At 44.7% G+C, this 23,257-nt stretch overlaps 1 protein-coding gene across 1 annotated transcript in view; it reads right to left on the bottom strand.

The window, feature by feature from the left end:
* The window catches only part of LOC147433712 (double-stranded RNA-binding protein 6-like), a 50,334-nt gene extending 28,673 nt beyond the window's left edge, over positions 1–21,661 (bottom strand). Inside the window, exon 1 of the mRNA XM_086490340.1 lies at positions 21,520–21,661. The gene's annotated coding sequence lies outside the window, so the exon portion shown is untranslated. The remainder of the gene's footprint in view (positions 1–21,519) is intronic.
* Between the last annotated feature and the right edge of the window lie 1,596 nt (positions 21,662–23,257).

Raw genomic sequence — 23,257 nt, 5'->3', positions numbered from 1 at the left:
CGGCGAAGAGAGGACCGGGCATGAAAATCCGCATTGGCAGGTTCGAACGCCTTGCGAATAGCACGCAGGAATTTATCCCAAGAAGGTATGTGTTTACCATCAGTAACCCGTCGTTGCCACCAAAGAAATGCTGTGTCCTTGAGCAGAGAACTAGCAAGTGCAACTTTTTTACTCTCGACCAAGTCCGTGTTCGATAAGTAAATCTCCATTTTGAACAGCCATTGGTCCAACACGCGCTTGTCGCAGCGACCATTATACGGTTCCGACAGTTTAACATCAAGATTCTTCTTCTGTGCAGCATTAAAAATTTTATAAAGTAATTGAAGTTCGCAATTGTCTACCTCTTCAATTGGGTCTGGTTCGTTTGGTTCATCCACTGAAGCTTCGGATGAAGGTGTCGACTCAGCATGTGTAGTTCGAGAAACAACAGGTCGACTTCGAGAAGTGTTTTCCGTGTGCATCTCATCCAAGCGAGTGTGAAGTGATGCGAGGCTTATAGCAAGTGTGGCCATCTGCTCCTTAATAAGAGTAAGGGCATCGTCAGATTGACCACCTTCGTCCTAAGAATTCGGCATGGTTACGTCTCAAAAGGAACTCGATTAGGTGTAAGTTCTGGGTCGGGAACAGATTCTGGGACAACCTCTGGAATTGGTTTTGGTGCCGATAAGTTGGAAATAATGATAATTTCGGGTTCGGGAACAGGTTCTCAGAAGAGGCTCTTCTGGAAGTACGTCAAGGTAGCTCAAGTATAGCACGGGCACGCGGAACTCGTTGGCGTCTGCATCCATGCAACTGTGAGCACGAAGAGGAGCACCTAGAGCACCTAATAATTTTGGGGCCTTTTAAATGATTAAGTGTTCACATGGGTTTTAAAAATTTAGGGCATGTCAGTCAATGTTGGCCGGCCACTTTGGGGCTGAAATTTTGAGGTATTTTAATAAGTTAAATGGATTCTAGGTGCTTTCACATAGGCCTTTTTAATTATGGGTTTTGGCCGGCCACCTAAACTTTAAAATAGGCAAATTTGCCCAGCGTAAAAACAGAGACCCAGCCAGCGTAGAAAAATAAGTCCAGCGAAAGTCTATTGGCAGCCAGCGCTTGCAAATTAGAAGGCAGCGTTTCAGCATGAGGTGACATTTCAGCCAGCAATAAAGTGTTAAATCTGCCAGCGCTTCAAAAATTCAGCCTTGCGTAGCAGAATTCAGCCAGCTTTTCAGATTTGCAGCCAACGTTTGCAGAAATTCAGCCCATCTGCACTTCTCATGGCGCCAAGTGATTTGAAAACCGTTCGTGTGAAGGGGTGCAATCCTTGGGAAGGAGTGCGAACTCTTCAAACTGAAGGGGCACTTCCAAGGGGTGCGAGCATTGGGAAGAGGTGGCACCTGCCGGCGTGGTACCCTTTCGCATGAAGGGGTGCGACCATGGGTTTGAAGGGGTACTACCCGAGGGAAGGGCGCTCGAAGAGGCTCCAACAGAAGTTGTCCCGAAAGTCACCGGGTACGCCACACAAACTCTGGGTATGCCACACACTCGCAGACACCTCTTTCTAGTGAGGGCATGTGGTGCTTTTATAGCTCCTTGGCCATGGCACGAATAGCTGCTCGCGTAGAGATAGCGGCCGTGTTTTTTTTTTTTTTTTTTTTTTTTGGTTCTACCCGAAATAGGGAGAGAATTCGCTAGCTGGTTTTGTTGCTTTATTTTCTAAGTGGCTGCCCACTTATTAAGTGGGCGGCCGCCGGCATATTTTAAAATCGGTCTGAACCTGCCCAAAAACTCAATAAAACCTTATAAGTTAAAAACAATGTCTTTCACGACACTTCCCAGGCGTCCCTGGATGCAACCACATGCACGAATGCAATGCAAACATAGATTCCTCGCGGGAAAGCGTCTGCTCTTTCCGGAAAACTCGTTAAATTATTCCGCTTTTTAAGAAAAGCTCTCAGAACCCATCTGTATTCTTTTTTTTCTTTTTTTTTTTTGGAAAAATCAAGGTTGTATATTACTGAGTACAATATAATCCCCAGCGGATGCCAAAATAGCCTATCACGTGGGGTGTACAAGCTAAATGTAAGGGTGAGAGCCACTATAGTGAACTCGACTAGAACAATCTTGTGGTGGTCTGTGTGATGAGTGGAGGAGAAACCACCGAGGGGAGGCATAATGCCATGTAATCTGGCCATCTGTATTCTTGTGCTTGCGTCTTTACGCGTATTCCTCTTTCCAGTTCAGATTTCCTCTCGACTATGGATATTCCCTTTCCGATGCACCCGTCACCCACCTTGTGACGCATCAGGAATACCCATTACCTAGTCCTTTCCTACCGAACTTACGGTACAATCCCCTTCACGATGCTCTATGTCACCCATCCTACGACGCATCAGAGATGTCCGTTCTCGGATGGTCGGATACTTCTTACTAATGCTCCCTGTCACCCACCGATGTGACGCATCAGAAGTACCCGTTCCTGGTGGCCTTAGAGATATTCCCGTTCACAGTGCTCCTGTCATTTCTTTGAATGACGCACTAGGATACTCTGTACTCGGATGTCTCCAACCCTCTCACTTAAAATTCCAATAACTCATTTAGAATTATTTTTCCTTGGTGTTCCAAGCGAATAAACTATAAATACAATAATTCATTTAGAATTATTTTTCTGTAAGATAAAGCCAATTTAGCAACATCCCTCTCACTTATAAACAGTTGTCCTCAACTGTAGAGGTCCAACTGAACTGCCAGGGAGAAACCGGAAAAATTCTAAATCTTGCTCAATGGTGAGTTGAGCTCGTTCTTTCTCAAATGAGAACTTAAAAATTAAATTAAACAGAAATTCAAAAATTCAATAATCCAATACTTACCTTACCGGTTCATGTCCTTTCTCTGGTACCTCGAGGATATCCTTCACCAATCATCAAACTTACGAGCCATGTAAGAACTCGTCATTCGCGTCTTTCCAACAGATCGGAAGTTTCCTCATCCAAGAATCTATTAACTCAATTCCACCTTCTCAATCCCGAGAAGAATAATCCTCCTAGAAATCAATCTAGGTATTTGTCCTTGCGCATAATCCTGCGTTGTTAGTCTAGAGGGTATTAAACCTCTTGTGTCCTCCCACATAGGGAATGCCCAAGTCATACAGCAATAATCTCGATGTCTTGCTTTCACAATTTGCGATCACCTTAAAGAAGGTTCTTGTTCCAAGCCATCGCTCAACGTAGGCGGACGGTTCCAATCCAAAGATTCCTTGTGCACGGCGGCTCTTCCTTCCAATCTTTTCCTCCTGCGAGTTATTACCACCAGCAGTGTTTTCCAGACGCCCATTAGAGTCTCTTCCTTACAGAATCATTAAAAAAAATGATTCACCTTGCGAGCATCAATGACGCCTTGCAAAATCTCAGGTGGATAGGATTCTAGCATAGTGTCACCAGCGTGTGACTACTATCTATCCTTTTTGTTGATTTCTTTCTTATTATTTATTTACTTTCACTTTTTGGAAACACCCCTCGGGAAATCTAACTGCCCTGCATTGCATAGCTAGTGTAGAACTGTTCAAGAGGAGTCCAGCCCAAAGGGCAAGAGAGCACTAAGGTTGGACAAGGACTATGGTTAGCCAAAGTTGGGTCATTGACTAGCCAAAGTGGAATCCTTTGCTACAGAGGCTATATTTCACTTTTGGGTGTGGCTGCAGTGTACAAAGGGGGTCAGATGACCTAGAAAGATACAATGGTAGCATCTCCTAAAATTTAAGGAACTGCTATTTTGGGACCTGAAAATGTGTTCGCGTCATTACCTCCGGAATGACAAGGGGAATATTTTATTACTCTGCAATGAAGTCAACCGGGCAACCGGTCGGGAGATTTTTAGGCGGCAACGCCGAAACAGGAAATAGCTTGTAAATGCGCCAAGTGGCACATTTCTGTGCACTTTCCTCATGCAACAAGAAGTGGCGCTGAATTTATAGCTAGGAGGCTCATTTTGCAAGTTCCTGTCACAGGTTAAGAGCTATGGAGTGCTTCCTTTCCCTCCTATGTACAGTGCGGTGCCAGGAGTGATGCCCTGCACGCTACACACTGCTCTCTCTCCCCCCTATGGCAGTATGTTATGCCCCTCTAGTGGGCTTTTCAATTGACCAATGTACAGTTGTGTGGGTTCATGCGCGATTGCCGAGGCAAGAGCCTCTTGCACAGGTACTGGATTAGCTAGCGGCTAATCCCCTGCAGGTACAGGTGAATTCGGAGAGGTTTCATGCCAAAAATCTCGTCCGATTCAAAGGGCAAGTAGCCCTACAAGTGCGGGAGCTCGAGGACTTGCTCGGATGCGGCTGGCACGCGAAACGGAGCCCGAAACAGTAAATTACAGCATGCTATGTATTTTTGCAGGTTTAGGGTTTTGGCCCTAAACGGTCCCTAATACCCCCAGGAGGTTTGGGGACGCGAGGGGACCGCTGTACAGGTGATCTGGCGCATTTTCGGGGCTGAAAACAGAGAATTCAGCATGCTGCAGATTCTCGCCAGGTTTTGCAAAGTGCCCGTATGCGTCGGGAAAGTCATTCAATGTGTGGGAATACTGACTGTGAAGGGTCCTAGTACAGTTATGCTGCCGATATCGGGCCGGAACAGTTGAAATTCAGCCAAGCTTGTGCGGGGCAGCTTGTAGGGAACCACAGCATTTATTCCCTCTTTTAAACAATAAAGAAATACCGAAAGGGGCGCCTAAGTTAGGGGCCAATCTGGTGTCGGTCTTCTCATACAGGTGCATTCTAGCAGCCTGTATCCCTTTCCCCTTTGTTGTGTCTTGAAAGAACAGGTAAAGTGGGCGACAAATAGCAAATAAGGTTTAAGTCTAAGGTCTACCGCCCTTTTTGAAAGTACAGGCCGGTTTCATGGTTCCATCGCCGGGATTAAATCACTTTTTCCTATAGAAGTGAGCCTTGGTCAGTTTGGGCTTAAAGACACAGGGGATCATAGACCAGACACAGGGAATTGCAATTATGGTTGACAGACCAGATGATGTGACTGAAGAGGTTTCCTCTTCACAGGGTCAACAGACACATGAAGTGGGTGAGTCTTCAAGACCACCACAGACGGATGATGATATATTCAGGACCCAGTTGGCTACTGCTGTGGCTGTGTTCACACAAGTAATGCAGAACCTCAGGTTTTTGGCCTTTCTGCAACCTCCTCTTCCGTCTCAGCAAGTTGGGTCACTGGATCATATTCAAAAGCCTACTAAGGCTCGAGCACAGGTGATTCATACTGCAGAGTCAATGGAAACACCTGTACACTTGACGGAGAACATGCAGTCTCCACAACTTGTGCCTAAGGTGCAAGAACAGGTGGCTGAGATGCCAGTCTTTCAAGCTGTACCAGTTCAGCCAGCCACTTTTCAACAGCCTATAGCTGGTTCTAATGGGCACGGAAGCAACCTACAGGCTATGCAACAAGTCTTCCCACCACCTTCAGTACACCCTGGCTATTTTGGAGGTGGATCGGTATTCCAGAGCATGGCTGGTCATGCACCTGGAAATCAGTTTTACACGCCAGGAACAGTGTTCGGGGGTGCTCAAACAATGATGCCTAACCCCATGTATGGTGTCACGGGCATGCTACCAAGGTTTCAAAGCACTCAAGGCCAATTTGGGATGCCACAGGCAAATTTTGGTATGGCTGGCAGCCAAATATGGCATTTCCAGGTCAACTTAATTGCGGTCAGGGAACACAAATGAACCCTAACAGTGTTCCCATGTTTCAATCACTCCATATGACAACGTAACGCCGCTGGAGAGGCCAACTCCGTACAAAGAAGGTGGCAAAGGTGTGACATTCACGACCTTTACAGGGTTTGATGACAGGAAGAAGGCTCTCTCATTCCTCCAGCAGTTTGACAAGGCCTATGCAAGGGGAAACTTTACAGAGGCTTCAAAGGTCCGCAAGACAACCGGCAGCCACTTTCTTGACAGGGAATGCGGGACAATGGTGGACAACTTTATTGCTGCAAGGGCAAGCTCCGTCCACATGGATTTACTTCAAGCAGATTTTTGCAGCAACATGGTTATCTGATGACTTTGAAGCAGATGTCATGACAGAACGACACCAGCTTAATGTTGCCACTTGCAAGAATCTCGATGACTACAATCGGAAGTTTTGGAAAGCTCTACTTCCAGTAACTTCCTATAGGTTTGTGCCATTGACAGAACAGATTGAAAAATACTGTTGTGGCCTACCCAAAGGATTAAGGAAGTACTGCACGAAGACCAAAGTCACTACTTTGACGCAACTCATCGAGGTAGCAAACACTGGCAATGGTTTGCTCAAAGGAGAAGATTGCGAATTCAATACTGGCATCAAGGAAGGATCAGCCAAGAAAAATTCAGCAAAGAAGCACGTTCCCAATGAGGCTCCTAAAGGGACTCAGGAGCCAGCCAATGCAGGGAAAGGCAAAGCTACGGCTGAATCAGAAAAGGGACCAGCAAAGAAATGGAAAAGACGTTTTCCTCGCAAGTCGGAAGAGCAAAAGAAGGTCCTGAGGTCTGAGAACAAATGCTTCATCTGTGAGCAGCCTGGCCACATTGCTTACAATTGTCCTACAAAGAAAAGGCTAGCTGATTCTGAAGACAAGGAGGACAAGAAAGGAAAGAAGCCCATGGCTGGTCTAGTGCCAGATATGGTGGGCGACAAGCCAAATTCAGATGCAAGTGAGCTTTGCAGAGCATGGGGAAAGGTCAGGGATCAAACAGTGCTTATCTTCTTTGATCCGGGCGCCAAAGCCAACTTCATTTCCCCAGAATTGGCTTCAAAGTTGGGAATCAGACCTAAAGAGATGGGGTATACAGCAGAGGCAGGTTTGGTATGTCCTAGCCATACAGAGGCTGTGACACCCATCATCGGAAAGTTGCGCCTACATATCCAGTCCTATGTAGATGCTGAAGAATTTTACATCATGCCACTGGACGGATGTGATGTGTTGCTAGGTATTCCTTGGTTGTTTCGTGTACAGGGAATCATGGATGCCTACAACAAAAAGATCACTGTACAGAGCAGGGAAAAGACTCACATTCTGGATGTAAAGTTAAAGGGGAGTCTATTCCCACTGTATCAGCTTCTGCTATTACTTCTGTAATGAAAAAGCATCTTTCTGCATACTTGGTTTTTGCACGTGAAGTGTCAGATTGTGATGAATCAAATTTATCTGTGCTAGATAAAGAAAGGTCAATGTTTTTACAACAGTATAGTGATTGTTTTTCCGATTCATTACCGTCTCAATTACCGCCAGAGAGACCTGAGGACCATGCGATAGATTTGGTGCCAGGCAGTAGCCCACCAAATAAGCCTCCGTACAGGGTTAGTGCGGCTCAGCAGAAAGAGATAATGGGCCAAGTACAGGAGCTGTTAGAAAAAGGGCTGATTCAGCCCAGTTCATCCCCATTCTGTTCTCCAGTGTTGTTGGTGCATAAAAAGGATGGCTCATGGCGTATGTGCATCAACTACCGTGCACTGAACAAGAATACCATCAAGAATAGGTTCCTGTACCTAGAATTGATGATATTCTGGACAAATTAGAAGGAGCAGCTATGTTTAGCAGGATAGATCTGAAGAGTGGGTACCATCAGATCCGCATTAGATCAGAGGATGTGCACAAGACTACTTTTAGAACGACGTTTGGCCTTTACGAATTTTTAGTGATGCCCTTTGGTCTCACAAATGCTCCTGCTACATTCAATAGGATGATGGACAGAATTTTCCGTCCACACCAACAGTTTGTTGGTACATTCTTTGATGACATGATAGTCTACTCAAAGAATGAAGAGGAGCATAGGCATCACTTGGCCATTGTGTTCAAAGAGCTCCCGCAGTCATAAGTTGCTCATCAATGCAAAGAAAAGTGAATTTTTTCTGGAAGAGATTCACTTTCTGGGACACATTGTCTCAAAGGATGGTGTCAGAATGGATCCTGCAAAAGTTGAAGCGATCAAGCCATGGCTAGATTTGAAGACGGTGCACGATGTCCGAAGTTTCTTGGGACTATGCTCCTATTACAGAAGGTTTATCCGAAATTTCGCTGAGATTGCTTCACCTTTACATGCTCTTCAAAAGAAGGCAGTCACCTTTAGATGGACACAGAAAGAGATTTCAGCTTTTAATCTCTTAAAGGAAAAGATGACTTCAAATCGAGTCATTGTGTTGCCAGATCTTAGGAAGTCATTTGTGGTCCAGTGCGACGCCTGCGGTAGTAGCATTGGTGCAGTGCTAATGCAAGATGGCAGGGTAGTAGCCTATGAGAGTAGAATCTTGCAAGGCCAGAAAAGACTATGCAAGTCTATGAAAAAGAACTGCAGGCCGTGATTCATGCACTCTTAAGTTGGAAACACTACCTGCTAGGTGCAGACTTTGTTGTCCAAACGGACCATCGGACCTTGCAATACTTCTTGACACAGGCAAAGTTATCTGAGAAGCATATGCGATGGGCAAATATCTTGTCTATGTTCCACTTTCAGATTGTGCATGTGGAAGGCAAGAAGAACGTTGTGGCTGATGCCTTGTCAAGGAAGCCACAAATTTAAGCTGTGTCAATTCCTTATCATCATGAACTTGACGATATGAGGGAACAGTATGCAAATGATGAAGATTTTGCAAGGGTCTTCGAGCAGCTAATGGATGGACAACGTCATGAACACTATCTTCTCAAAGATGGGTTCATGATGATGCATGGCAGATTGTGTCTCACAAAGCCATTGCGACGCAAAGTTATGGAAGAGTCATGTCCCACCGTATGCAGGGCATCGTGGTATCGATGCTACTGTTAAAGCGGTTGAGACATTCTTCTACTGGCCTACATTGAGAAGAGATGTGGATGCCTTTGTGCGAGAATGCCTAATATGCCAGAAGGTCAAGTTTGACAGGCAAAAGGCATCAGGGTTATTGCAACCACTACCTATTCCAGATAAACCATGGGAAAGTACTGCTATGGATTTTATCTTTGATCTTCCGAGAACACACATAGGAAATGATGGTATTTGAACCATCATTTGCAGATTCAGCAAGCAAGCTCATTTTATTCCTGTCAGGAAGAAGATAAAGCCAGATCAGATGGCACGCTTGTTTATGAGCAATATTTTCAAGTATCATGGCATGCCACAGTCGATTGTTAGCGACCATGATCCACGCATGACAAGTTTGTTCTGGAGAGGCTTGTTTGAGAATATGGACACAACGCTCAAATTCTCTTCGTCATTTCATCCTCAAACAGATGGGCAGTCAGAAGAGGCAAATTCTATTGTCCTAGATCTGCTGAAGTGCTATGTGTCAGAGCATAAAGGAAAGTGGGAGCAGTATTTGCCATTGGTGGAGTATGCATACAATAATACAGTGCATTCATCAACTGGCAAGGCACCTTTTGAGATAGTTGAAGGTGACAAGAAAGTTCCTCCCATACTGCATACAAAGGACAAGATATTTGAAGCAGACAAGTATGTTCAGGACATGGATGAAATGTACAAGAAGGTCAAAGTGGCCTTAGAAAAGACTCAGGCAAAGCAAAAGAAAGCAGCTGATCGTGACCGACGTCAAGTGGTATTTCCACTTGGTGATTGGGTGCTTCTACGCTTTGAAAAGGCAAGGTTAAAGAAGATGAAGGGCAAGGAAAGATTGTTTCCAAAGCTAAGCATGCGTTACTATGGGCCTTTTCAAGTGTGCGACATAATCAGTGATGTTGCATATAGGCTGAAATTGCCTGACAGTTGGAAGATTCACAATGCGTTTCATGTGAGTCTTCTCAGACCCTATGTGGGTGATGTGCCAGAGGATATGCCAGCTGAAGATCAGCCGGAAGTCGAGGAACTTGACGAGATCTTGGTCCCGGAACAGATTTTGGCACATAAAGAAAGAAAAGTGACAGGCAAGGTTGCTAGGCGTTACTTGGTGAAGTTCAGAAACTATCCACCAATGGATGCTAAGTGGATGGAAGAAGGTGAACTTGCAGAGTCACCAACTGTGTTATCACTTTACCTTGAAGCCTTCAACTTGCAACCTACCTTGACCCCTTGAGTTTCAAAGCTACATGGATTGTCAGTGTGACAATGGCTTCTGAAACAAATGATGTACATGGTATTTAAAGTGAGCTCAAATCAAGTACATGTTACATGAATGTTATTGTACAGATTGTCAGTTTGGCAATTCCTCTTATGGAATGTCCAAAAGTTTGGTTAGTGCTATAGAAGTGAGTATTTCTTGTTAGTTTGTCAAGGATACAGTAATTGCTTCTATTAAAGGGTACATGTGTAACTGCATTCTTAAACTGTCGGTTTGGGTATGCTCGAAAGTGTTACTGGGCCCAACGTGTACTATAAGAAAGTGGCAAAATGTGTGGCTACCATTTTGTCATTGGAAAGTTAGTGACTCAAAGCAATGGCAGAGTGCGAAGCTACCACTATGTCATTGGGACAGGATTCACACCCAGGCAATACATGTGTCGACGAGGTGTTGAATACACAAGGGTTGACAATGAGCATGTATGTGTCGTACATGTGTCGACAGGTGTTGAATACATCAGTGTTGACTCTGAGAATGTACGACATAGATGCAAACGAGGACGTTTGAGATTTCAAGAGGGGGGTATGTCACCAGCGTGTGACTACTATCCTTTTTGTTGATTTCTTTCTTATTATTTATTTACTTTCACTTTTTGGAAACACCCCTCGGAAAATCTAACTGCCCTGCATTGCATAGCTAGTGTGGAACTGTTCAGAGGAGTCCAGGCCTGAGGGTAAGAGAGCACTAAGGTTGGACAAGGACTATGGTTAGCCAAAGTGGGGTCATTGACTAGCCAAAGTGGAATCCTTTGCTACATAGGCTACATTTCAGTTTTGGGTGTGGCTGCAGTGTACAAAGGGGGTCAGATGACCTAGAAAGATACAATGGCAGCATCTCCTAAAATTTAGGGAACTGCTATTTTGGGACCTGAAAATGTGTTCGCGTCATTACCTCCGGAATGACAAGGGGAACATTTTATTACTCTGCAATGAAGTCAACCAGGCAACCGGTCGGGAGATTTTTAGGCGGCAACCCCGAAACGGGAAATAGCTTGTAAATGCGCCAAGTGGCATATTTCTGTGCACTTTCCTCATGCAACAAGAAGCTGCCCTCTCTCTCCCCTATGGCAGTATGTTATGCCCCTCTAGTGGGCTTTTCAATTGACCAATGTACAGTTGTGTGGGTTCATGCGCGATTGCCGAGGCAAGAGCCTCTTGCACAGGTACTGGATTAGCTAGCGGCTAATCCCCTGCAGGTACAGGTGATTTCGGAGAGGTTTCACGCAAGAAATCTCGTCCGATTCAAAGGGCAAGTAGCCCTACACGTGCGGGAGCTCGAGGACTTGCTACGGATGAGACCGGCACGCGAAATAGAGCCCGAAACAGTAAATTACAGCCTGCTGTGTATTTTTGCATGTTTAGGGTTTTGGCCCTAAACGGTCCCTAATACCCCCAGGAGGTTCGGGGACGCGAGGGGACCGCTGTACAGGTGATCTGGCGCATTTTCGGGGCTGAAAACAGAGAATTCAGCCTGCTGCAGATTCTCGCCAGGTTTTGCAAAGTGCCCGTATGCATCGGGAAAGTCATTCAATGCGTGAGAATACTGACTGTGAAGGATCCTAGTATAGTTATGCTGCCGAAATCGGGCCGGAACAGGTGAAATTTAGCCAAGCTTGTGCGGGGCAGCTTGTAGGGAACCACAGCGTTTATTCCCTCGTTTAAACAATAAAGAAATACCGAAAGGGGCGCCTAAGTTAGGGGCCAATCTCGTGTCGGTCTTCTCATACAGGTGCATTCTAGCAGCCTGTATCCCTTTCCCCTTTGTTGTGTCTTGAAAGAACAGGTAAAGTGGGCGACAAATTAAATGGGTGAAAGCAAATGAGGTTTAAGTCTAAGGTCTACCGCCCTATTTGAAAGTACAGGCCGGTTTCACATAGCATTTTCTGAACGTACGTTCAAACCCGATTCACAATAGAGTGAATCCTCTTTTGATTCTCAGGGATGTTCTCCCGTATGTACTTACCACCATTTTGAAATGGTTGGCGAACTATACTTACAAACATAATAGTTCGAATTTATTCGAGCAGCGTGTAAATGCTACTTGACCTGCTCATGGAGAAACATATACCGCAACCAAAAGTTGCTACTGTAATGGTAAAAGCACAAGGTGTACTCAATGATCAAGGACCATCAGAAAACCTCTTCTCCATAGAGAAACTCAAATTCCTTCTACCAAACACATCTCAAATAGAGATTCTCGTGTCGGAATATCCTTGCGTGCAAAAAAAAAAGGCGCTCAAGAGAGTATAACAAACTCTCGACCAATTTCTTGGCATAGGTCTGCATCTTCGTGTGTTATCCATGTACTCAAAGGTGTACATAAGTTTCAGTGAGCCTAGGAAATTACCTTCCCTTCGTAAGATCCTTAAAGCGAAGACGCTCAACCTGACGATCCCTTGGCTCAATCTTAGAGCAAAACCCGCTCATCAAAAAATCTAGGATTTCAATCCTTGGATTCCTCGAGCACAGACCGTAGTCATCCCTTGTTCCTTCCCTCGTAAAGAGAGTGTTCATTCACTTGTGCAAAAAGCACTACCATATCTTCCCTTACCGGGTAGGGGGTGTGGGCTTAAAGAGTATTCAAGCTTAATGAAAGCTTTTCTTTGCTGGAAAGCTCATAGTGGTTCCTTCATAATTTCCTACCCGCAATAGCAGGTTATCTGTTTGAGAATTACTGGATACCAGATCAATAGTTGACCTTCTGGCTAGTTAAGCAAACCAATTCATCTCAGAAACAATGTTTCAATTTGATCTTGCTCTCATAAACATTCAAGAGTGAGTAGTCCTGGTCAGACATAACCATACCTCGTGCAAAAGAGCAAACAAGCACCATGCACTTTATGATTTCCTCAAAGATTTGTAACTTTGATCAAAGACCTGCCCTCTCACTTAATGTTTGAGGGTCTTCTATTCAAGAACTCAGGAGTTAGATTGAATTCCCTTACTCCAAACTTTCTCCGGATAGCAACATATCCTTCAAGGAGAAATAAAAAAATTCGTTGTTTGTGTTGAATGGTTCTCGTCCCACTGCGGGGATTAGGTTCTATGTACACCTTAGTGTACACTTTCAGCTTTTATTGCTGACTCCACCATCTGAACAAAGTATTTTGCAGATGCGTCTACAAAATTTGGACAAAAGTCCTTTGTTGCACTTCATCTTTCCTCCCTGAAAGAGGTCGAGAGTGGAGCTACCTTGGCAAGAGTGAACCACTACTTGCTTTGACTCACTCGTGTTCCTATTGGGCAAACCGATCCCAATCTTCTTGGATGCCTTCCTCAAAGCATAGAGAAACTGGAACCGTAAGGTTAGGAACTGTAGATCTACTGGAATTATTAAAAGCCATCAAGAACGGAAAACTCTGATGCGTCATATGATGGGTGACATTAAGCATCGCGAAGGGGTTTTACCGTTAGTTCAGTGGGAGAAACCGGGAAACGAATATTCCTGATGCATCACGTGATGGGGTGATGGGAGCATCGAAAAGGGAATATCTCATTGGTCTGGCAGGAAACCGAAACCCGAACTGGAAAGAGGAATACGCGTAAATGCGTAAGCACAAGAATAAAGATGGGTTCTGAGAAGCTTTTCTTAAAAGTGGAATATTTTAACGAGTTTTCCGGGAAGAGCAGACGCTTTCCCGCGAGGAATCTGTTTGCATGGCATTCGTGCATGTGGTTGCATCCAGGGACGCCTGGGAAGTGTCGTGAAAGGCATTGTTTTTAACTTATAAGGTTTTATTGAGTTTTTGGGCAGGTTCAGACCAATTTTAAAATATGCCGGCCGCCCACTTAATAAGTGGACAGCCACTTAGAAAATAAAGCACAAAACAATTCTCTCTCCCTATTTCGGGTAGAACAGCAAAAAAACAAAAAACAAAAAACAAAAAAAAAAACGGCCGCGATCTCCACGCGAGCAGCTATTCGTGCCATGGCCAAGGAGCTATAAAAGCACCACATGCCCTTACTGAAAGGGAAGAGTACCAACGTCAGCAAGAGAAGACTCTGTCGCCAGATAACGCAAGAGATCACGAGACTACGAAGCACGGAAGTCGCTTTTCCCGCGCAAGAGCGACAGGTATCTATTGTGGATTCGCCATACCAATTGTTGTCGCGTGTTTATGTATGTGTTTGCAGGTACTTCATCGCGAAGGAGAAGCACGAAGGCTTCGGCCTATGCTTGGGAATTCCGGGAACGGAATTCAGAAATTGTTTGCGGAGTCTCGACTCCGAGTACACACAGAAAAAGGATTGAAAGCTCGTCTCTCGGATTTCCCTTACGGGAGGAACGACCATCGAGTCAAAGATTTAGAACGGAGGGGTTTTCTCCGGTTCTTGTGCTTGTAAAAAGATTCTCCCTAATAAAGGATTCTCTTTAAGGGGGGGGACCAGCCATCTTCTGGTCCCAAATACTGTGTCAAACTTCTCCCTCAACTCTGTTTAGTTGAAAGATTATTTATTTTCATCTTATTGATTATTCGTGTGCGCTCCCGTTTGTGATAGTGGTATCAGCACTGTCACAAACGGGAGTGCATAACAATATAAAATATACTCGGATAAATAGAATTTATCACTTAATACTGAAGCCAAAGGATATAGAGAGAAATACATAGAGAGAGAGAGAGAGTGAGAAGATCGACACACTACTGGGACCAGAAGATGGGCTGCCCCCCCCCCTTAAAGAGAATCCTTTATTAGGGAGAATCTTTTACAAGCACAAGAACCGAAGAAAACCCCTCCGTTCTAAATCTCTGACTCGATGGTCGTTCCTTCCCGTAAGGGAAATCCGAGAGACAAGCTCTCAATCCCTTTCTCTGTCTGTACTCAGAGTCGTGACTCCGCAGACAATTTCCGAATTTCGTTCTTGGAATTCCCAAGCATAGGTCGAAGCCCTCTCGCTTCTCCTTCGCGATGAAGTACCTGCAAACACACACACACAAACACGCGACAACAATTCGTATGGCGAATCCACAATAGATACCTCTCGCTCTTGCGCGGGAAAAGCGACTTTCGTGCTTTGTAGTCTCGCGATCTCTTGCATTAACTGGCAGCAGAGTCTTCTCTTGCTGACGTTGGTAACTCCTCTTTCCAGTGAGGGCATGTGGTGCTTTTATAGCTCCTTGTCCATGGCACGAATAGCTGCTCGCGTAGAGATAGCAGCCGTTTTTTTTTTTTTTTTTTTTTGGTGTTGTTCTACCTGAAATAGGGAGAGAGAATTCGCTGGCTGGCTTTGTTGCTTTATTTTCTAAGTGGCTGCCCACTTATTAAGTGGGCGGATGGCATATTTTAAAATTGGTCTGAACCTGCCCAAAAACTCAATAAAACCTTATAAGTTAAAAACAATGCCTTTCACGACACTTCCCAGGCGTCCCTGGATGCAACCACATGCACGAATGCAATGCAAACATAGATTCCTCGCGGGAAAGCGTCTGCTCTTCCCAGAAAACTCGTTAAAATATTCCGCTTTTTAAGAAAAGCTTCTCAGAATCCATCTTTATTCTTGTGCTTGCGTCTTTACGCATATTCCTCTTTCCAGTTCGAATTTCCTCTCGACTATGGATATTCCCTTTCTGATGCACCCGTCACCCACCTTGTGGCGCATCAGGAATACCCATTACCTAGTCCTTTCCTACTGAACTTACGATACAATCCCCTTCACGATGCTCTATGTCACCCATCCTTTGACGCATCAGAGATGTCCATTCTCGGATGGTCGGATACTTCTTACTGATGCTCCCTGTCACCCATCCGATGTGACACATCAGAAGTACCCGTTCCTGGTGGCCTTACAGATATTCCCGTTCACAGTGCTCCCGTCATTTCTTTGAATGACGCACTAGGGATACTCTGTACTCGGATATCTCCAGTGAGAAAAACCCTCACTTAAAATTCCAATAACTCATTTAGAATTATTTTTTCCTTGGTGTTCCAAGCGAGAAAACCCTCTCACTTATAAATACAATAATTCATTTAGAATTATTTTTCTGTGAGATAAAGCCAATTTAGCAACAGCAAGACTGAGCAATCTGCGCTGTGAAGATCTTCTGAGAAGAGGAAAGGCCATTCCAATCTCTCTGTGTCGTCTTGTCTGTATCTCCTGCCTCTAATCCTCCAGTGTCAACCAATACAGAATCCGCACCAACAACGCCACGGTACCAAACCACAACTTGGTGTGGCTCTCAATGTGAATGAGCTGGGAGTGGCCTATCGCCCAGGTCAGGGGATAAGTCTGTTGTAAGGTTACCAAGGGTGAGTGTAAGCAACTCTGACGGTAGCAATCCAAATGATCAGGAATGTAGAAGAGCAATTGCACTACCATCCAAGCCAAGCTCCGGGTGACTCCGGATGTAGTCGCAGGATGCCTGATCTCCCGCATCTCACTGAGAGACCGCATGGACCACCATTGGATGGTGTCCCAGCAAAAGGTAACTTCATCCTCTGTGAAAAACATAAACCATGTGGCTGCTATCCACCCAAAAAATGCAATTGCGAGGTGATGAAAATGCTACTGTCCAACGATTGTCAACGTGCTTGTACGCTCCTGGCAGGGTCCGGAGCGGAGCAAAGGGTGTAGGGAGGGGTGGTGAATCACTGTCACTACCCCAGATGGGCTGAAAACAGGAAAAACAGCAAGGGGTAATGGCTGAAATCTGTAGATTTGAAGAGGAACTTCGTTGGCAAGGCACCTGATGCCAAGGCTGAGTAGGTGGTGGCAAGATCCAAGGTCCAGAAGCTGAGCGCTGCCCTCCTGCTGCAAAAACGCAGGTCAATTTGCAGCCCACCTTTGTTGCACTTTTTGGCACCAAAAACCTTCTATTTGCTGGAAAAACAAAGGCTTGATGGGTACCGTAGGTGCCCAAACAACTTGTGGAAGGTGTTAACGACACAAAGTGACCAATAAAACCCCAAAAATGGTCTGAAAACCCAAAAACGCAGATGAAGATCAAAAACGCAAAAACAGGAGGGGCATTTTCAGCGACGAAACTGTCCCAGATGTGTAGCGCTAGCAGGGAAATCAACAGCTCTGATGTTTCTTGCAAAAAACGCACATTGAGGTGAGGTCCTCCGCGACAAAAATGGCTCTCGTTTTTGCGCTTGCCTGGCTGATGGAAAAACGCTAACAAATCTGGCTCCAGTTGCAAAAGCGCTGGCTCATCCAGCCCTTGGGAGAAGAACCAGATGCGATGTAGCACCTCAGAATAGGCAGAGTCAGCACACGCGCACTCTCACATGGTATCAGTCACCAGGGCACATGATATCAACAACTTCAGGCGAGAGAGAGAGAGAGAGAGAGAGAGAGAGAGAGAGAGAGAGAGAGACCACAAACGCTATGTGTAGGAAAGGGGGCGATCAGCCCCCCACTAACTACCAGCTACCAACAAGAAGACCCAATATAATCAGATGTATGTGGAAGTGGGTACCCCCCTGCCCCCATAAATAGGTGCCCAAGGGGGTGTAGGGCAAGGCCTGATAAAAATCCCCACGACCCAACCGAAAAATGATATATGGAAATATATGTGGGCGCCCGGACAAGAGTGGGCGGCCGACCCCAAACTCGGACGGCCGGACAAGGTGCACCCTACGGAGACATACTAGCCATACAAGTATGCCCTAGACCTATGAAGCAGCAGAGTGGTGTAGGTCTTAACACAAAATGCCTGTAAACTGTATTGTCCCAAAATTGGCTAGGAAAATGGACCTTGTGCTTGAACAATGCATATGTTGGGTGGTACTGGGTGTGCAATCAGAGGATATGCAACTACTCGTAAGTGTCTGGACATGCACTGCCTGCTCATAGACTCACAAAGGTGCCATAACACTTCCTAAGCTGACCTGAACCCTAGACCTAAGATAGCTTGTCCACATGCACATAGGGTTAGATGTGCGTGACACATTAGCATTTTGGCATCTCAGCATTTAGCATCATTGTATCAGCATTGTGCAAGTAATAAAGCAAGTACTTGCTCTGGCAACAAAGCAAGGGGGCCCTTGAGGGTGATTGGGACCCAACATGCCTCTCTCTCTCTCTCTCTCTCTCTCTCTCTCTCTCTCTCTCTCTCTCTCTCTCTCTCTCTCTCTCATTGTATTCAATTCAGTCTCTTTTCAAGTGAAGTAAAGTAACCCTTGTGTTTGTGCGGAGTACTAGATCCGAGCTAAAATTCATAAACACTTCCGCTGCACCTGACATGTCGACAGCAAGAAAGAAGAAGAAATCCCTTCGCCAAATTACTCTTTTATGAAGAACCTCGATAATATCATTCTTGATGAGGAACTTGAGTTGCCTCCAGACAAGGCTGTAGATCGACCAACAAAAGCAGAAAAGCAAGATCCAAAGCTATCTCCAAGAAGCGGTACCAATACCACAAGAAGAAGGAAGAAGAAGACGTTCAAAGCTGGAGATAAAGATGTTAAATTCGAATGTTATGATGGAAAGAGGATTGATACAAAGGCTCTCGCTTTTATTCGACAATTCAAGGTAGCCTTTGCAGAAGGTAATTTCTCAGAGCGCTCAAAACTACACCATGTGAGCATGTATCTGAAAGATACGGCTAGCAACTGGTGGTTTACCACAATTCTCGAAAAACGCAAACCCCAAGACTGCGAAGAGTTCAAAAAGGAGTTCTATGCTCAGTTCCTTCCCCCTGACTTTGCCAACGATGTGAAGAAAGAATGGGATTGGCTCTCCCAAAGAGAGAATAAAGTTGTGTTCGACTATGTCGCCAAATTCTGGAAGGTCCTTTTTAAAATAACTCCCTTTATGAAAGTTTCGATGAAGAGAAGATGCACAATTTTGAAGTTGGACTTCAACCAGCTTCAGAAAAGTATGAAGCTCTACCCCCAAAACACTCTTAAAATTATTATGCAGTCCGTCCTCATAGCCAGAAACTTGCATTCGAAGAAACTCCTCGAAAGCAAGAGTTTAGTACCTTGCAAAAAATTTCAATTAAAGACAAGAGCAAGAGGCAAGACCTGCATCAGTATCATGAAGCATTACAATTGTGGACAACGGTTTAGAAGCAAGAGGTATGTATATTTTTAGCTACGGCTATAGATAAATGAAAATGATTTTTGTGCACACTGAATGACTTTATGAATTTATGAATTTATTGGTACCAATTATGAACGGGTGAATTTTCAGGTACAATGTCACATGTGCCATCTGAATATTCATCCGTGTCCAAATAGTATGATAAGTAGAGTAGTATCGGGACACAGTGCACAACAGATCAAAACAAGCGCATGAATAAGACCACAGGTGATACCATCACTTGGAAGGATGAGTGGATGGAGAAGGAGGAGGAAGCCCACAAGGCTGCCCATATCGAGTCTCTCCTCGTTTCCCATCTCGAGCTTAGTTGGGAGGAGTTCCAGGAGGATCTCGAGACTCGCTTATCACCTCCACAATACCTGAAGCGATTGAGCCCCTAGCTGGGAATGGGCCTTTTGGAGGGTGTGTTGGCTTGCAGGTTGCTCTCCCACTGACATGTGTCCAGTTTGCCCCATTTGATTTAATTCCTAACCCCCTCCAACTTATAAAAAGTCTGGTCAGGGGGCCCAAGAGACTTTTAATTGAGCCTAGCCACTTCTTTACTAGTTAGATTTCGGTGCCAGTCCGCCCAACCATCTCGTGGCTACACGGCCTTGACTCCTACGGGTGAAACTCTTGGCCAACGACCGTTTCACACTGGTCGTGCAATGTCCCAGCATTTGTGATTTCAAAAGAGGGTCCCAAAAATTAAATAAAAATCAAGGGAAGGAAGCCAACAAACAAATTTAGTATTCGTCACAGTCTCGTAACACACCACCACAATTATGAAGGCACTAGATAAAGCTGCCTAGGACCTACGTCCTAAAGTTTAAGTGTACAACTCAATTTGAGACAAGAATCCTATTTATAGGACTCTCGTAAGAGATGAGTCAAGTGTGCAAAGGAAGGAGAGAGGAAAGAGACAATGGCGAGAGAGAGAGAGAGAGAGAGAGAGAGAGAGAGAGAGAGAGAGAGAGAGAGATGGACAAAAACCTGGAGAGCTCAATAAATCCATATGGCAAACTCAGCAAATATGACAAAGAACCCCTAAATCACATATATAGTGAGCTAGGGTAAGGTCAGGCAAATATCTATGTAAAATATCAGGACCAAAGATAAAATTCCTCATCCTAAAAAATGAAAAATGGCCAAAACAAGCCTGAAATGGGCAAAGTGCAAGTGCAAATCATAAGTGCATCTGAAATCCCAATCTTGCAGATACTGGTTTGTTTCTTGGTAGGAAACCCCTCATTACTCAATCAGCTTTCTAATCAACATGACAACCAAAGTAAAAAAGTCTATCATTTGTGTGTTTTGGTCAATTTGACCATAAATCATTTAGAGAGACAGCACATACTTTGAGTAAAGTATAAAATCCAAGCCATTCCATAGGCAATTGTCAACAAGTCTGCTAGATACAAAAAAGAAAATATGCAAAGATGCAGTATGGTTGAGATTTTGCTACTCAATCAAAAAATACCTTACATGCACAAAACCAGAGATACTATCTACAATATGATACATCATATTGAACAGTTAGCATTTGACCACATCAGTAAGCACATAGTAGCATAATGTGCACATTATGATCATCTAAGACACTCGAAAGGCCAAATAGGACAAGGGCGGACTGCTTTGGCTATTAAAAATTTGATGTCACAAGTTGCCCGCACAACCATGCCGCATCATGTACAGCACACATGGTCAGGACAGAACAGGTGGTCAAGTACGAGTGTGGAACGCAACCTTGGTAAGAAAAACACATTTCTAGATATCAAAATTTTCTTTAGACAGATTCTTTCACTCCCACCCGGCTGATTGTCAAATACAAACTACTCGAGTGGAACAAACTTCACATGCAATTCCTTACCAACATTGTGTTCTTCTCAATTTCCATTACATTCTGATTAATTCCTCATTGATGATGGACTTTATTTGGCTCTAATAACAAAACTAGCAACGCAACTCCCTTGCAATAAAATTTTAACCTCCTTGGATAACTTTTTGTATTGTTATGAGCTTCAAGACAAATTGGGCAGGAACAAAAAGTTTCCCTTTCTACTGGCAAGGCCCAAGCTTCTAAGCCCAAAGAAAGACTCCATGGGCTAAAGATAAGCTGTGGAGGAGTATTAAACACTTATAACAATGGTAGGGAAAATGCACATTCTTGCAGTTGAGCTGAAGATCCTTCTTTAAGTAAAATTGCATACCATACTTAAGCCCTTCAAGATAGTCTTCTAATCTGCAGCACTTCCCAGGATTGACGACAAGGGGAGACATGAGAATGGAAAACAAGTCTGAACTTGGAATGATAGGCACATCAAAAGGCACAAAGAGCTCAGAAGAAACATTAAAAGCCTCGCCTTGCTCTCCACAGCCACGTTCTGCATTGCTAACGAGAAAATGCTACCTGTGGAAAGATTAGGAACCACGCGGAGCTGAGTGAGAGTTTCAAGCCTTGAGACGCCCGCAGCTTGGCAGCACGTCGTCTCCTCTGCTTCCTGCTTCTCGACTGAGTAAATATCAGTTAAATAACTCCATCATCCTCCTTCAACTTTGAAGTCAGGGGTTCGGGCCAGGACTTCTAAGAGCGGTCAAAAGTTCAAAACCCTGTTTGAGATCAGTACACTAGGGCTACCCTTTGGGTCAATTGCTTGGTTTGAAAGAAAATTCAGGATAGCCAAATCAAAGAATCACTCTCTCCGACTCACAGCGCTAGCAATGTCTCTCTCAATTTGCATATGCCCTCCTCTCACATGATGGAGACTCTCTCAAAGCTTTTTGGGAGGCACTCGATGTTTTCTGTCCCACTTCTGGACTCTGAATCCGCATCAACCACAATAAGATAGGTGTTTAATCTCTCCTCCCTCTCCCTCAGTGGTTAAAGGAGCTCGGATCCTTGAGGAAGTGTTTAGAATCCTAGGCATTCCTATGGGATTTGGGGTCTCATTGAAGTAGAGGTGGGACTAGGTATGTGATAGGTTTAAGTCCAAGCTCACGAGATGGAAAGATCTTCTGTTGGGAGAGTGGTGGTTATTAACCACAACCTACTCCCGTATATCATATTTTTCATGTCTTGTTGGCCTCCTCCCAACGCACACATTGCACTTATATGAAGGCATTTGCAAAAAAAAATGTGATCAGGGAACCCCTTTATCAAGAAGGTTGCCAAGGTCAACCAGCAAACATGTTATTTCCCAAAGCACAAAGGAGGATTGGGTTCAAAGCCATCACAGCCACGACTGATGAGCTAGTCGTCAAAAATGATTGTCGCAACCATTACCTCCTCCTAGGAAGAATGGGCCATACTTCTCCTAAGACATCTCAAACGGTTTTGTTTGACTGGTCACAAAGGATGGAAGGCTTTGCCCCCTGTCACATTGTTGTTCAGCCACTTCAAGTCATGCAGCACTGGGCCGGACCTCCTCTGATCCCTCTAGCAAGCATGGAACAGGTTCAAAAACCGGTTGAGGAAAAAGTGGCTCTTCAAACATAATGCATCACTCCTCACTCACAACTCGATCTAGTGGCCATTGTTAGAATCCCTCCCCCCCGCCGCCCCTACCTAATTAAGAGCCTTTCTTAGTATCCCCAACAAAGGAACAAAAACTTCGAAGGACATTTGGTCCATAGCCTCACATGACCGGCTCTCAAATGGTAAACTTTCCACTAAGTGTAATCTTCGGCCATGGTAGATTGTCAAAGTGAGGGAAGAGATGTGTCCCCCCCCCCACCCCCCCCTCCTTCCCCTTTTCACCCTTGGGCCTCTTTTGGCAAGGAGGGTTCAAACTCTCTCACCCCCGAGCACTCAAGGCCAACCCCTCCACAACGCTCCATGTGGTATACAATAAAAGATGAAAATTGTGGCTCAATGACAAGTAGTAGAACTTCAAGTTCGCTTCCCTCTAGAACAAAAACACCTGCTACAAAAATTATTGTTGCTTTGGCTCATTGGACACAAGGCTAATTGGACTAGTAAGAAATTTTGCAACGCTGCAATTGGCCATTGAAGATATCGAGCACTTATTCATCAATTGTCCCTTCAACAAGGTTTTCGACCTCGGTTTTGAGCGTACCTAGAAATAATGGCTATTGGGACTTAGTATGTGTCCTCTTGTCATGTTGGAATAGGTTGAAAGTTGAATTCC

The sequence above is a fragment of the Adiantum capillus-veneris genome, chromosome 19 (genome assembly GCF_014529385.1).
Source record: "Adiantum capillus-veneris isolate H3 chromosome 19, ASM1452938v2, whole genome shotgun sequence".
NCBI classification, from domain to species: Eukaryota; Viridiplantae; Streptophyta; class Polypodiopsida; order Polypodiales; family Pteridaceae; genus Adiantum; species Adiantum capillus-veneris.
The sequence above is the reverse complement of the archived record's forward strand: the minus strand, read 5'-3'. Positions and strand labels throughout refer to the sequence as shown.